This window comes from Cynara cardunculus, unplaced genomic scaffold (genome assembly GCF_001531365.2).
Source record: "Cynara cardunculus var. scolymus isolate 2C unplaced genomic scaffold, CcrdV1 Un_Scaffold_3256, whole genome shotgun sequence".
Taxonomy (NCBI): Eukaryota; Viridiplantae; Streptophyta; class Magnoliopsida; order Asterales; family Asteraceae; genus Cynara; species Cynara cardunculus.
The window spans coordinates 2585-12607 of record NW_020201408.1 but is presented as its reverse complement, the minus strand read 5'-3'; the positions used below and the strand labels follow the sequence as shown (position 1 = coordinate 12607).

Genomic DNA, 10023 nt, shown 5'->3' with positions numbered 1-10023 from the left:
TCTGGTCAATCTTTCCACGAACAAATTTCTTAGAGATGAGAAATGAGGAAAGGGTATCATACCAGGCACGAGGAGCATGTTTTAACCCATAAAGAGCCTTATCTAAACGATAAACATGGTTTGAATTCTTAGGATCAAGAAACCCTGGAGGTTGTTCAACATAAACTTCCTCTTGAAGTTTCCCATTTAGGAAAGCGTTCTTTACTTCCATTTGGTATACTTTAAAGTCTCTATGGGCAGCAAAGGCTAGGAAGAGTTGAATAGCTTCGAATCTAGCCACTGGTGTGAAGGTTTTGTCATAATAGATCCCTTCTTCTTGTCTATAACCCTGAGCAACTAGTCGAGCTTTGTTACGAGTTACCACACCTTACTCATCCAACTTGTTGCGATAGACCCATTTGGTGCCTATCACTGATTTTTCATAATGACGTGGGACAATGTACCAGACTTTATTCCTATCAAACTCAATGAGCTGCTCTTGCATGGCAAGGACCCAACTATGGTCATGGATAACATAATTGATTTTTTTTGGGTTCAACTAAAGAAAGAAAGTTGACAAAAAGACAGATATTACCTAGACCACGACAAGTCTTGATAACTGCATCTGGATCACCAAGAATTTGATGAATTGGATGGTCTTTAGTCTATCACTGAGCCGATAGAGGAATTTCATCTGAATAGGTAAGTTCAGGAACAGAATATGAGGCTTCAGCTGCAGTGTCTTCAGCAATTGGGACAATTGCTAACAGAGCCTCAGATTCAGCGACTGAAACTGGTACAGATACTGAAGGCATTTCATTCAATGATTGATCAGTGTTTGAAGTAGAAGGAGGAATACAGCTAATGGGCACGACAACGATCTCTGAAGAAGATGCGTTGGAGTGACTAGCTGTAACTGGAATGATAAGTGGATCATCTTCTGCTTCAKGAGATTCAGTGTTGAGAGGAGCACTGTAGGAAGCTTCAGGTTGTCCATAGTGAGAGAACATCCAACATTCTAATTCATCATCATCGTTTAAGATGGATTTTAAATTAGCTGATTGAGATTCGTCAAAGGTGACTTGGATAGTTTCTTCTATCGTTTATCTTCGTTTGTTGAATACTCTGAAGGCTTTGGATATTGAAGAATATCAAAGAAAGATTCCTTCATCAGCTTTGGGATCGAACTTTTTCCAAGTTAGTTGCGATTGTTGAGAATGTAACAAGTACAACCAAAAATATAGAAAGCTTATAGAAGGCTTTCTTCTATGAAAAAGTTCATAGGCTGTCTTCTTGAATCATCTTACAATTAGTGATCGATTTTGAGTGAAACAAACGGTGTTGACAGCTTCAGCCCAGAATTGAGTAGAGAAATGGGATTCGCTGAGCATTGATCGAGCAACCTCTATGATTGTTTGACTTTTCCTTTTAGCGACCCCATTTTGCTGAGGAATTCTGGCTGAAGAAAAGTTGTGAGAAATTCTCTTGTTCTCAAAGAAGTTATCCATAGTACTGTTTTTAAATTCAGTGCCATGGTCACTTCTAATAGATCGTACCTTGATGAATAAGTTATCCATAGTACTGTTTTTGAATTCAGTGCCATGGTCACTTCTAATAGATCGTACCTTGATGTTGTTGAGTACTTCTATTTTCTTGATGAACGAAATGATTTCTTCAGGTGCTTCATCTTTGGATCTGAGGAAGAAGACCCAAGTGTACCTGGAATACTCATCAACTATGATGAGTGTAAACTTCTTTCCAGCGATAGATTGCACGTTGACTGGACCAAAGAGATCCATGTGCAGTAGCTGAAGAGGCGCAGTCACTAAAAAGATCTGCTTTGACTTAAAGCTAGCTCCTATGTGTTTTTCTTTTTCACATGCTGAGCAAAGAGATTCCTTTGCAAAGGAGTGTTGAGGAAGACCAGTGACAAGATCATTTCTTGACAACTCACTAAGTGTCTTGAAGTTGAGATGAGAAAGCCCTTTGTGCCATAGCCAGTTGATATCTGACAAGGCATTGGAGAAGAAACAACAATTCTTAGTTGTAGAGGAACTCATATTGATGATATACACATTCTCTAGGCGAGAACCGGTTAAGGAAACCTTATCATTCTTGTCAAAGATGCAAGATGAATTCTTTGAGAATTTTTACTGTATAGTCTTTGTCACATAGTTGATTGATGCTTAGGAGGTTGTGCTTCAGTCCTTCAACATATGCAACTCGCTTGAACATTGTTGCACCATTGGTTAATATACCAAAACCTCTGCTATATCCTTTTCCGTTTCCTCCAAAGGTCACGGAAGGTCCTTTTTCTTCCTTGTAATGGATTAGCAGAGATTTTTCTGCAGTTATATGCTTTGAGCATCTGCTATCGAGATACCATATACCTTTGACATCCTACACAAGGGGAAATTTTAAAAATGCTATTGGTACCCAACTATTGGGGTCCATCACTGTTAGAGGCATCATACACTCGTGCTGAGGGATCAGCGTCAGCAAATGGCATCACTAAAACTGAGGAGGTTTGAGTGGAGAGATGAACCACCTCTAACACTACTAAAGTAGTTTCAGTGGAAGTCTTCACTGAGCCTGAGGAAGAGGCTTCAGTGGTTAGAACTACAACATCTGATGCTGAAGATTTAACAGCAGGAGTTGTCTTCACCGAGCCTGAGGAAGAGGCTCCAGCGGTTTGCTTCACTTTGGTTGCTTTTACAGCGTTAGTGGAGGATTTTGCCTTAGTTGATTTCTCATCCTTGAATACTTTCTTGCCCTTAGCTGGTGGACCAGCTGTGGCGGCATAAGGACACTTGTTGGCAATATGTGTATTTTCACCACAATGTTTGCACTTTCTAAAGCTGAAGGTAGCTTTAGGGCCAGGAAGTACTAGTTAGAAGAAGGACCAGCTCCAAGGATTCCCTTCTCATTGGTTCTTGGAGGAACCTTTGAGGATTTGGATTCCTTAGGTGAAGCATTCACATTGAGCTGAGACTTGGATTTCTGAGAGGATTCAGATTTCCTAGTCCCTGAAGAAGAAGCTTTACAAGCTGAAGGAATAGACCTTGATCTATTGGACTTGTTAGACTTCTTAGGAAGAGGTGCTGTGACAATGGATTTACCTTTGTCTTTGCAACCTGAACTCGAAGGAGTTTCATCAAGATGACTCTCAGTAAAAGAGGACTAAGAGGAAGAAGTGTCGGGATTGGAAGAGACGAAGGTACCAAACTTAAGCATGGACCGGTCAGTGACACGTTCTTCCTGATCATAGGAAAATCCTAGACCAGTCGTTATCTTGACTGGGATCTGAGCGTTGATGATCTCAGAGGCTTTGATGGAGGCTTTACACCACCCTTCAATGGTAGCCTTCTTAACCTTAAGTTCAGCGATTTCTCGCTCACGCTTAGCGATTTCTCGCTCACGCTTAGCGATAGCCTTTTCGTATTCAATAGTGATGGCTAGGTTTACAATGACCTGATCCTTTAGGTTTTCTTCAACCTTAGTAAGCTTCTTGATCTTAGAATGGCAAATCTTCAACTATTCTTGAAGATCAAGATTAAGCATTTCTGCTTTTGATTTGCCATTGAGGTCATTGTAAAGATCCTCCGTCAACGTGTCTAGTGCGGATAGGCTAGCAGAAGAAGAAGAGGGTTTATTCAGGGTACATACCTGAGTAGTAGAAGAGGTTGATGGTTCAGTTGAAGTAGATGTCTCTGAAGTTTCTTCGTTGACATCCTTGGCCATCGAGCAAAGATTGGTTGTATCTTCCTCATCAGATGATGATTCATCAAATGAATCAGCCCAATCATGCTCTTCAGCGATAAGACCCTTAGCGTTTCACTGGTTATTCTTCATCTTCTTGTACTTCTCCTTTAGTTTCAAATATTTGTCTCTAGACCTGAAGGAGGATGGGGTTTTTGAAGATGGCGTCGCAGTCTTCTTTGATCTGCATTCACCTACAAAATGTCCTTTGCGGTGACAATTGTAGCAGATTGCTGAAGCCTTGTCTATTTTATCAGACATTGGCTTTTACTTAATGGTCAGCAAGGGTGATCTGTGGTAGTTGCTTTTGCTGGCGAATCTTCTAAAAGATTAGTCAAAAGCGCCAGGGATTCATCAAAATTTGCTAGATCAGATTCTGGAATATCCTCAGAGTTAGTAGAGTCTAACTCTATAATAACAACAGGAGGAAGATAAGAAGTGAAAGAAGAAGAAGGAGTTTCAGCTGAAGCATCTTCAGAGATCAAAGCTAACAGAGAGCTTTTCATTTCTCTGGAATCTTTGACTAGATTCCTTTTCAGTTGACGAGATTGCTCATGATTAAGCAGAATCCCGTAAAGGGTAGAAAGAGAAAGAAAAGACATGTCATTGGACATCTTAAGACACATGGAAAAGGTGTCCCAAGATTCAGGAAGACATTCCAGAAACTTAGTTAAAGTTTCAGAGTTGGAATATTCCTTGCCTACAACCCTTAGATCAATAAGAAGACAACTAAAACGTTGATGTACTTTAGACAGCGTTTCAATCTTTCCACAGAGAAACCTTTCATACTGCCTTACTAAATTAATCTTCCTAGTTTCTTGAACCTGAGTGGTTCCTTCATATTGAACACAAAGAGTGTCCCACATGGTTTTAGAAGTCCTAATGTTAGCTCTATTATTCACTTCTTGTAAAAGTATGAAAAAGTATTCTACAAGTGTTGGCATAAGGGTATCTTCCACAGAAGCTGTTTTATCGTGCAAGTAAAGTGTAACAGAACCTCTGATGTCTCTCACAGAGGTTCTGGAAAATGGTCCTCTAGCAATAAGTTCATACAAGTCAATTACAGCAGAGCCTCTGAGATGGCTCACAGAGGGTCTGCGGATTAGTCTTCTGTGAAGATCCTATTCTACTGTTTTTCAAAGGTTGTWTGCTGCATGTGCTTCTCACGTGACTAGGACTTAATAGACTTTATTTGGACGGCTTAGATGATTTCTCTCTTTTAAGATCTTGTCAGTAAGGTCGTTAGGGACTAGTATAAATAGCAGCTTAGGCCTTTGTAAATTGTGTGCTTCCGAATTGTAATCGTCTATTTTCAATTGAATGAATTGAAAAACCTTTGAAGCTATTTTCCTGTGTTCATCTTCTTCATCATATTAACTGTGTGTTCTTGGTTTAATTACTCTGTTCTGTTCTTATCATTGTTTCTGCTGCACTGTAATCGTCCTAGAGTTCATTCAGAGTAATAGATCAATATCAAAGCTGAATTTTCAGGTCCAACACCTAAGTTTCATCACCGAGTGATAAACCTCGTCAGGAAGAGACATAGCTATTATAGACCTAGCGCGAGTATCTATAGCTATCTTTTTCTTGTCTTCATCACTCCACTGATGAGGGAGCTTTGGAATCTGCCGGTCAGGAATCGTGACAGTCGTAGCTGTTGCTGGAACAGCCGGAGAAATAACAAATGGTACATATGGTCCATTTTCTATATAGTGTGGAATTTCAGGATCCACACCTTCCAGAAAGAGGGACATCCGCTTCTTCCACAGACTAAAGTTGTCACGAATGAACCGGGGAGGTTTGGCAAGAGATCCATTGTCTTGAACGTGTGTGTTTGTGTTTTGCAAAGCCATTTAAAAGCAGTAAAGTTATCTAAAGAAGAAGATAAAGCAATACAAAAAAACAACCAAACAACTTAGAAAAGATAGAACACTGCTCTGATACCACTTGTTGGTCCCGTAAAGGTCTACAAGATATGTATAACAATTTGTAGAATGGGGGGGATGAATACAAACACAATATTTTCAAATTTAAAATATATATTGATAAGAGAAGATCAATACAGATTTTACAAGACTGTTTGCAGAAAGATAAGGTAAGAAAAAACCTATCTAAACAATCTTTAGTTACACACTAAATCATAACAAATAAGAAAAGATTTGCTGTAAAAGAAAGTAAGTTCTTTTACTTTAGCTCAAAGATGCTCAAAGTAAAATTTAGGTTAAGAGAGTGTGTTGCGCGCGCACTCTGCATGGAGAGGGAACACTTATATTTATACCCATTGTATTAAATACACATTTAATGCAACATAGTATGGATAGAGTGCATGTCAAGCCTTAAGAAGAAGGCTTGTCCTTTGCTACAGTGAATAGTGCAAAAGACTATTCAAGAGCAAACATTCTTTCACAAAGTTGGTGGGTAGTAAAGTCAACTAGTCGGCTTCGTACCGTACTAACATTTATAAAGGGTATGGGTTTGTTCTTTGTGTGTATAAGGACAAGACAACAACTGTCGTGCTTCGCAAGCTTCATTTGATTGTTGAATGCTGGAATAACCTGAAGGTCTCTTCATCATCAGCTGAGGCTTGGGCAGTCTTCACACATACGTAGACAGGCATGTAATCACCGAGTACCGCTTCAGATCACGTACTCGCAAGTCTCTAGTCTTCATTTTCAGTCTTCAACATTAGCTGAAGGTTCTTTGGTATGAGTGTTGTCTTCATGAAGTATCACTGTCGCTGATTGAATTTTACAAATCAAGTTCTTCAATGATCACTGAATAGACTCAGTGAAGATCGTTGGAACTGAAAAGACAAAAACATAAATACATCGTATAGAGGTAAAAAAGGGATTATCATGAAATCACTGAGAGAGAGGATCAACAAGATTCATATTAGAAAACATAAGTAAACATGCCTCTGATCGAGCCTCTTCAGATAAAGGCACATGAACAACCATTTGATCCCCGTCAAAGTCTCCATTGAAGCCCTTACAAAGTACTGGATGTAAAAAAATAGCACGCCTTTCTACTAAAACGGATAGGAATGCGTGTATGCCTAATATATGCAGAGTAGGTGCTATATTTAGCAATACTGGATGATCATCCAGAATTCTCTGATGTATTTCCCATACAATCGTTTTTTTTTTCCGAATTTGACTCTTAGCAACTCCTATGTTCGAAGCAAGATGTTTTCTAATTATGTCACAAATTACAAATGCCTGTAAAAGGTTTGTTGCTATTTCGCGAGGCAAACCACATCTATGTAATGCAAGTGAAGGGCCCACGACAATCACTGACCGCCGTGAATAATGGACCCGTTTACCAAGCATAATGAGTTGGATAAATATCCAGATTTTTATATTCTATATATAGAAAAAAAAAATGATTCTTTTCGTAACATAGTTGTAAATTCCTATAACATAATAAATTAATGGCTTTTGTCATAAGAGGAAGACATTTTTTTCCAATATTCTTTGATTTCAAAGATGTATTATCAATCATGTAAAAATCGAATAAAATAAAAAGAGAAAAGCCGACTATCGGAATCGAGCCGATGACCATCGCATTACAAATGCGATGCTCTAACCTCTGAGCTAAGCAGGCTCACATAACATAAATTCCACTTGCATAGGAATTTGATATACTCTTAGAATCTTTGCTATTAACTTTTTAGCTATTCATATTCGCTATTCATAATGAATATGAAAATATTAAAGAATAAAATATAGAATTTCTAATAACTGTTAAATATTATAGAACATAACAATTAATCTAGCGATATAGAATTTCATTTTTTTATCACAATGCAATATTCTTTTTTTAATTAAAAAAAAGAAAAAGAAGTCGACTGTTCAAATATTCGAAATTGCATCGGTAAATGAGTGGAAGCAAGAAAAATGTATAGGGTATGTATCCACCTATATTGAATTTCGGATACAGAAATGATAAAATCGTTTTTGATTGGACCAAATATGAGCCTCCCATAGAAGATGAAAGAAGATAGACAAGAAATCAAAGACAAAGGGGAGAAAACACTTTTTCAAGACAAGAATCGACATCTATCTAATGAATTCACGGTATAAATGAAAGAAAAAAGGGAACGAGATCACAATGAGATTTTCATCTCAAAAAGGGGGATATGGCGAAATTGGTAGACGCTACGGACTTAATTGGATTGAACCTTGGTATGGAAACTTACTAAGTGATAACATTAAAATTCAGAGAAACCTTGAAATTAATAAAAATGGGCAATCCTGAGCCAAATCATGTTTTACAAAAATAAACAAAGGTTCAGAAAGCGAAAATAAAAAAGGATAGGTCCAAACACTCGATGGAAGCTGTTTTAACGAATGGAGTTTATTGTCTTACGTTGGTAGAGGAATCCTTCTATCGAAACTTCATAAAAGATGAAGGATAAACYTGTATACATAATATAGAAGAATTGTTGTGAATCGATTCCATATTGAAGAAAGAATCGAATATTCATTGATCAAACAATTCACTCCATAATCTGATAGATCTTTTGAGGAACTGATTAATCGGACGAGAATAAAGATAGAGTCTCGTTCTACATGTCAAAATCAACAACAATGAAATTTATAGTAACAGGAAAATCTTTCGATTTAAAAAATTGTGAGGGTTTAAGTCCCTCTATCCCAAGAAAGACCATTTAACTCCCTAATTATTTCTCGTATCCTTTTTATTTATTTTATCCTTTTTTCCTTAGCGGTTCAAAATTCCTTATCTTTTCTTTCTCATTCACTACTCTTTATACAAATGGATCTGAGTGGAATTGTTGTTCTTTTATAACATGTGATATATATATATATATATATATATGTGTGTGTGTATGTGTGTGTGTGTGTGTGATACATGTACAAATGAACATCTTTGAGCAAGGAATCCCCATTTGAATGATTCACAATCGATATTTTTATTCATATTGAAACTTACCAAGTTGTTCTTTTGACAAATTATAGGACCTGGACGAGGCTTTGTAATACCCTTTCATTTGACATAGACCCAAGTTATCTAGTAAAATGAAAATTAGGATGAGACATCAAGAATAGTCGGGATAGCTCAGTTGGTAGAGCAGAGGACTGAAAATCCTTGTCACCAGTTCAAATCTGGTTCCTGACACATAATTAATTTGTATAAGTATCTATTTTACAATTAATTGATATGAATACATATTCATTAAGAGTCTAAATAATAATAGATATTATCCATCTCGGTCTTTAGAGATATACCCCATCTATTTTATTTTTAAAGAGGGGTAAAGAGTTTATTATACAAAGTATGTAAAAAAATTAGATTCTATTTTATCTCCTCTGGTTCAAAAAGAATGTTAATACTTCATACACATATACATATTCGAAGGTTAAGATTGAGAGATTCAATAGAGTAGTAGAAGGATGCGAATTGACAAGATTGAGTTCAAATACTGTAGAAATAAAAAAATCCGATTTATTTGTATTTTCTTTTATATTTCATTTTTAGTTTCCTCTTACATTATATGACTTTCTAGATTCCCCCTAAATGATGTGTGCTGTCCAAAGTTAATGCTGCATAACTCATTTGGTTCCTCTTATCGACTTGGCTCATCCGAACTAAGTATTTTCCAAATTTGAGAATCCCATTGAATCCCTAATTTTATTGTGTTTTTTTATTCTATACATAATAAAAATCCAAACCATAATACAAACGAGACTTTAATTACTCTGGTTAATCTAGAATAGAACCTGAAATCTATAGAATTGTAGAGGTGAAGATTAGTTTTTTATCATTCAATGAGCATCTTGTATTTCATAGAAATTGGGAGCAATATATTTCTTACTTAAAGGCCATCCTATCCAACTTTCAGGCATTAAGATACGTTTCAAACGTGGATGATTATCATAAGAGATTCCCAACATATCATAAGATTCCCGTTCTTGAAAATCCACACTTTTCCAAACCCAGAAACAGACGGAATTCTAGGATCCCTCCTCGAGGCAAATACTTTTATGCATACCTCTTCTGGTTGATCCACACCATACTCTATTCAAGTATGATGATACAAACTAGCTAATAGTCCTCCTGGTGCTACATCATAGGCACATTCGAAGCAGAGATAATTGTAACCATATACATACAAAATGACAGTAATGGAATGCTAATCCCCGGGTTTTATTTGTAAAGTCTCTATTCCTTGGTAATCGAAGCCCAAAGATCTATGAATTAGGCCATGCTTAACTAACCAAGCAGACAAATGACCCTGCATCTTTTTTATCTCTTTCGCTTTTT

General features: G+C 37.0%; 2 non-coding genes across 2 annotated transcripts; one reads left to right on the top strand and one right to left on the bottom strand.

The window, feature by feature from the left end:
* Positions 1–7268: 7268 nt before the first annotated feature.
* TRNAT-UGU lies at positions 7269–7341 on the bottom strand. The gene has a single exon. It is a non-coding gene; the product is annotated as a tRNA-Thr (tRNA).
* Positions 7342–8806: 1465 nt separating this feature from the next.
* TRNAF-GAA lies at positions 8807–8877 on the top strand. The gene has a single exon. It is a non-coding gene; the product is annotated as a tRNA-Phe (tRNA).
* The last annotated feature ends 1146 nt before the right edge of the window (positions 8878–10023 follow it).